The sequence below is a fragment of the Alnus glutinosa genome, chromosome 7 (genome assembly GCF_958979055.1).
Source record: "Alnus glutinosa chromosome 7, dhAlnGlut1.1, whole genome shotgun sequence".
NCBI classification, from domain to species: Eukaryota; Viridiplantae; Streptophyta; class Magnoliopsida; order Fagales; family Betulaceae; genus Alnus; species Alnus glutinosa.
The window spans coordinates 19,472,861-19,479,177 of NC_084892.1; the positions used below are offsets into that span (position 1 = coordinate 19,472,861).

Sequence of the window (6,317 nt, forward strand, 5' to 3'; positions counted from 1 at the left end):
CAGATTCAATACCTAGAAAGCTAGCAAAGATTCAATACCTAGATTCAAGTCATATTCATAGAGAAATGATAGCAAAATCCACAAACGAAAAGATGATCTGAGAATGTTTGGTTTCGTCGCTTGAAAGGGGAAAAAATGGTGACGAGAAGTAGCTAATCGGAGAAGGTGAAGAGGATTTTTTCAGCAATTTGATGTGAACTATGGGACCATTGCGTGGGTGGTCTCGCCCATAAGAAGCAGAGGATCGCTGCGTGGGAGGTCTAGCCCAACCACGGGATCGTCTTTGACAACACGTGGGAGATCGTCAACGACTTGGAGATTCTCATCAAAAGGCTAAAGGCAAAGCAAGCGAAGGCTTCCATGGTGGTTCCTTCCTCGGAAATGGAAGGAAGAAGACGAAGGGCGGAAGGTGAAGGAGAAAAGGAAGAAGACGAACGACAGCGGCGCAAGGGTCTGTTGGCTAAGAAAATAGAAATGATAGGTAGGGTTTTTAGAATTTTAGGTATTTAGATGGTTAGCGGGGTGGGTTCCCGAGGTTTTTAAAAACCCGAACCCGCAACCCGCCCCGCACAGGTATATCATTTTTAGACCCGTACGCGCAAAAAATCAACTAAAACCTAGGATTTTAGGGGAGGGCGGGGCAGGGCATGCGGGTTAGGGCGGGTCCGCGGGTATTTGATCACCTCTAGTTTGGATCGTATTCTATTGTACTGATTCTTACTTAAGTTTGGTGTTCTTGGATATAGCTAATTAATGCTCTCCGAGATAGAGATGGGGAACTAGTGCTAAAATCATGCATTGATCTGGGCGGTGCCTTTTTTCCTTCACGATGGAGTTGTCGTTATTGCTTTTCTTGCGAATGTGAGCCCAACTCCAATATACAATAATAAATTGCACTTCTAAAGAGTGAGGCCCATGTCCTCCTCCCATGCTTTCCATTAGTCCTCGTTATTTTCAGTGCTTCTTTTCTCAGTTTTAGCCTGCAAAAGCCTCATCTCTCACCAAGACAACGTCCATTCCTCCAAACACCCATCAGCCTTTACATTATTTTATGTATATAATGACCTGTCTAGTGTCTATCACGTGCTTTTCCTCATTTACCTCTTTAATTCTCTCTCTCTTTTCTCCTCTATTTTTGATATTTGATCCTTTGGTGGTGCATTGATTGTTAAATGATGAGAGAGAGAGAGAGAGAGAGAGAGAGAGAGAGAGAGAGAGAGAGAGAGAGAGAGAGAGAGAGAGAGAGAGAGAGAGAGTTTTATGAACGAAGGCCACAGAAAAGGGGTGTGTGGAATGAAGTTTGATCCAAGATAAAATATACTTGCTTTTCAATTTTTTACATTTGGTAAATCATATTTGTCTGGTGGGGGGAGAGAGGGAGAGTGTGTATAAAGAGCACTTAAGTGCTTGCAGCCTTCTTGAGACACAGAGAGAGTTTCCGAAGGAGGAAAGGTAGGTGTTTGGAATGAAGTTTGATCCGAAATCATTTTCCCTCCATTGAATAATTAATATATACTAGATGCAAGAGAGATCAGTATGAACACTTGAGAACTTGCAGCTTTCTTGGTCTGATTGTTGAATGAGGAGAGAGAGAGAGAGAGAGAGAGAGAGAGAGAGAGTTGTTGAAGAAGGAAATTCTAATTTATTTTGGAAAGCCCTTTTCATATTTGATATACCAATTAATTTCATGTTCATGGGCTGATCTCGGACCAGGCTTCATTCCTCACACCAAGCTTTTCCTCGTAGAATATGTAAGAAGAAGCTCAAGGTAAGTCCTCATCCAGGTTTTAACTAACATGTACATCGTTGGATATATTATCCTATTCTTTATTTTACATCTTTTTTGTTTCTGTGTGTGGAGAGACCCAAGTGAACAAGATTTATGACATCTTGTTATTCCTCATAAGTTCTCGATCGCCACAATCTTCTGCCTAGTTATATCCACAGGGAGGCAATAGCCCCATGTCAACACAACAGCTTCTCTCACCTGTAGTCAAACCATTTCGAATAGCAAGCTAGGCATAAGATAAAAGCCTGCTTACGAATAGCTAAAGCAAACCAAGCCTTCTCTCTCACTCCAATAGCCCCATCTCAACACAACAGCTTCTCTCACCTGTAGTCAAACCATTTCGAATAGCAAGCTAGGCATAAGATAAAAGCCTGCTTACGAATAGCTAAAGCAAACCAAGCCTTCTCTCTCTCTCTCTCTCTCTCTCTCTCTCTCTCTTTGAGGCTGTTCTGATAAACCCTAGCATCGACTAATTGTGTAGTAAATGTTGTGATTTTGCTTATATATATATATATATACTCGCATGCACTTTTCTGTGTTTCTTGGTTTCTAGTACCTATAATATATAGGGAAGTGATTTTTCTACATCATATTACCCTACATCAATCTTACACTAAGACACATAGGGTGTGAGATCCATGCATGTGAGTTTCATATATGTGAGTCCTGTATACATAAATCGCACACCCAATATATCTTGATGTAAAATTGATGTAAGATAATGTGATGTAGGAATAACACATCCCTAATATATATGTCATGAAACATTGGTACCACAATGCTCATGCTTCTTAACGAGAAAGGACAAAAGGAGTTGGTAATTGCGGCTCAAGTTACACAGGGAGGCAGGTACTATATATATTGGAGGGTCACGTACTGCTCATATTTCTTATAACCAGGTATGGATCATCCTACTGTAATCTTGCACGTGCAATACACGTAGGGAGCGGCTCGGCTCTAAATCATTAATTAGCTTCTAGTTTCTTTTTGGGGGATAAATGCATTTTAAGTTCATATGATTTGGAGTTTTGACGAATAACTATTTGGGTTTCGAAAAAGGACTAATCACATAATGAGATAAGTAAAAAAGAACAAATTAGTCTGTGTCGTCAGAAAAGTTGATAGAATTTGTTAATGTGCTAAATATGGGTGGCCAAATCACCCGTTCTGATCAAGCATATTTGGGGTGGCTGAACCACCTCTATGGTCATGGGGTAGTTTAGCCACCTCCTCAGGCTATTTAATTCGTGTCGATGTGGCACGTTAATGGATTCTGTCAACTTCATTAACAATATTGACCAATTATAATTTCAAATCAATATATAGTATCATCACCATCAACGTACAACCAGTAGTTAAGTCAAGAACAACAAATCCAAGCACTGGTAAGTTCAACCTAGGCCTAAAACTCCGAAAGGAGATTCCATTCGGAGTAATCCTACATGGCTAGATCTACTCTTGTACCAATCTCTTACAACAAAAACTATAGCACGGATATAATGTTCCAAAATTAAAAGATAATTACAAAACAAAGAAATCATGAAAAATTGAAGAACTAACGAGTGGGTATTAATAGATTTATCTCACTCGTCAATGCAGGACGAGACGGAGTCCGATGCATGTCCATGATCAACTACCTATACGTATTAATTGTCCAACTATCAACTGTCAACTGTTAACAAGTAGAACATTAATTTGTTTAGAAGCAGAGTACTCAAGTCTCAAGCTAATTAATCAGATTGGTGTTAAGAGTCTGAACACTGCGAAAAAATATTTTTTATTTTGGGTATTTTTAAACAAGTGTCATTAATTTTGTGAGTTGACATCGTTTATTTTTAATATTTGTTTGTTTTTTTTTTTTTTTTTGAACATTTAATATTTGTTTGTTAGCTGATGGGAGTAGTTGGCACTTATCTATATATTGTTCCTTGTTTTTCTCTTCATCTGTTTAATTGTTTCCTTATTTTTGTCGTGATTGTGTCTATTTATTGTTCATTGTTTTTCTCCTCTCTTTAGTGGTGAGACTCTGCTAAATTTTATTGTTGACCCGTGAAACTCTAGCTCAACTTGATTCGTATCGTTTTGAATTAACGTAAGATTTAATCTTTTTACCTTTTTTTTTTTTTTTTTTTTTTTTTTTTTTTTTTAATTTTCTTATTAGAAATAAAGATGTAGGAATTACAGAAATTATTGGAAACAAAATAAAAGCAAATATTAATCTGTTTCTTAGACAAATATTGCCTCCCACTTATATAATGAGTTTTACAATAAGGAATACAACAATTATGTCCTCAGGATATAATATTGTCCGAATGTAGTGTGCAGATTGAAACACTACTTTGAATAAGAAATTATGTAACAGCAGAAAAGAAGAGAAGAAAAAAAAAAAATATAATGAAAAATATATTTTATAAATTACAGATATAGTTTATTACAGTTTGTGACTGTTGAAAATGCAGTTAAATATTTAAAAAATATAACTGTTAGAATAACAGTTGTACACATCAGAAAATGTACACGTAAATAATACGCTCGTGACTCGTGTGTGATGATGCACAAGTGCTAAGTACGTCTAAAGCGACTGTGCAATACGCGTGCGTGCGGTGGCCAATGCTTTGCACTGGGTGACACAACTAGCTGTGTGTACTTAAAATTCAATCTAATATAAGAGTAAGATAAATGCTTATAAAGCACACAAGAAACTAATAACTTTTCAATGTGGAACAAGGTATAATTGAAAAAATAAGTAGAAAGTTGAAATATTGAAATCGAAGAGAAACTTTAAGTTTTCATGAAATAATTTTCGACACTTCTTTTGTCCTGTGTCACTCTCTAAAGTAGCCGGAAGGGATCGATGATATGGGACTCCGTCAGCTAGATCCGATCCCTGTTTATTAGTGCAACCAGTTTTGTAATTTTCGGATATTGAACAGTACCGTGAGGGATAACAAGGATATCGAAAGAAGGGGACTTTCGGAGGAAGAAGGTGGCGAAGAGTCAAATGAAGAAGTTTAGGATATATTTTCCTATAAGGCTACAGTTGTGCCATGATCAGATGCACGATCTGCTCCTTCATTTGCTGTTACTTAAATTGCTATTCAGCTTCCATCTGTGATTGCACTATCTCTTATTGGATTAGATTTCTTTCTCCAATTGTCTCCTAGCTAGAATCCATCTCCTGGCCTCCATCTTGCTCTCAGCCTCCTTGTATTTCTGTATTGCCACTCCAACTTGGGCTGAGCTCGCTCACTTTGGTGGATGATGATGTAAATAAGGATGTGGTAGACTTCACACAATGTTAATAACCGCTAGACAAGGATCCTCTCTGTCTAACATGAAATTGATGGTATTCATTTTATTATTGATTTAGTTGCCACTAGAGCCGCAAAGGATCATCTAAATTGATTCTTTTTTGAGGATAAGTTGCAATTGCATCACGTAAAGGCAAACCAAAAATGGATCTACCTCGAATTAAAATGATATCTCCTCTGGGCCTGCTCTTTTGCTAGCCTTTTCAATTCAGACTCATGTGATAAGCCATGGCCTTGAAATAATCACTAACGAAATACCGCATCTCAAATTTCACCTCATGATTTAAAGTTAGTGCGTCTAATAGTCTATATGAAATCAATCTTAGCATATTTTTTAAAAAATTTAAATAATATAGAATCATCTACAATGTTAAATTTAAATAATATAGAACCATCTACACTGTTTGATGCACAAACTTTAAATTCTAATCATGAAATGGATAGTATATATTTAATTTGAAACGAAGAAAATTCTATTCCATAACCGCCTCAAATAGCTTGATCGATCTTCACCAAATTAGAGACTGATTGAAGGCCTTCACATTAATTACTATGCGGCAAAGGTGAAACAGGGATTTTAGATCTGGGTGTACGAAATTTAGGGGAAAAAAAAGGGGGTAAAAATGTTTATTTTCAAAGAATTATATCAGTCCCCCCAAGCCTCTTAGTAATTCTACCCCTCCTCTGTGGGGTTTCATTACATATGGATTGCGTGCAACATTATTTCCTGTATCTTGTCCTGCACAAACATAATAAAAAGAGTAATGCTACATGATACACCCCATCCCACCATAATTTTATTGGACCGATGTGATAGTGCCTATTAATCTTTGGATCAATCAAATAAAAAATTTAAAATAGGCACTACCACATTAGACCATTGATATGCAGGTGGGATGTGGGTGTAATATGTAGAATTACTCTAATAAAAATATAAGTTGTCTTTTTAAAATTGAGTTTAAGAAGTAAAAAAAAGCAATTCATAGTTTATTTTAGTAGTAAACTAAAATACATGGCTAGATCATGCATGAAAATAAATTACAAAGAGAACACCAACAAGGGGTATTCAGCCTCTTAAAGGAATTTGGGGCTGAATTTGATTTCTCTTATTCTCTCTACGGAACACGGCTGGAGAGGGGATTTTAGAACATATAGATCTTCTCCTCAACATTTGAATATGACCAAGAGAGAGCTTTTAATGGTATCTCTCAACTCTT

General features: G+C 36.9%; 1 long non-coding RNA gene across 1 annotated transcript; it reads left to right on the forward strand.

Moving 5' to 3' along the window:
* The first annotated feature begins 1,232 nt into the window (after window positions 1–1,232).
* Window positions 1,233–5,129, forward strand: LOC133874058 (uncharacterized). The gene is made up of 3 exons (XR_009901195.1): window positions 1,233–1,768; window positions 2,522–2,688; window positions 4,723–5,129. It is a non-coding gene; the product is annotated as an uncharacterized LOC133874058 (long non-coding RNA).
* The last annotated feature ends 1,188 nt before the right edge of the window (window positions 5,130–6,317 follow it).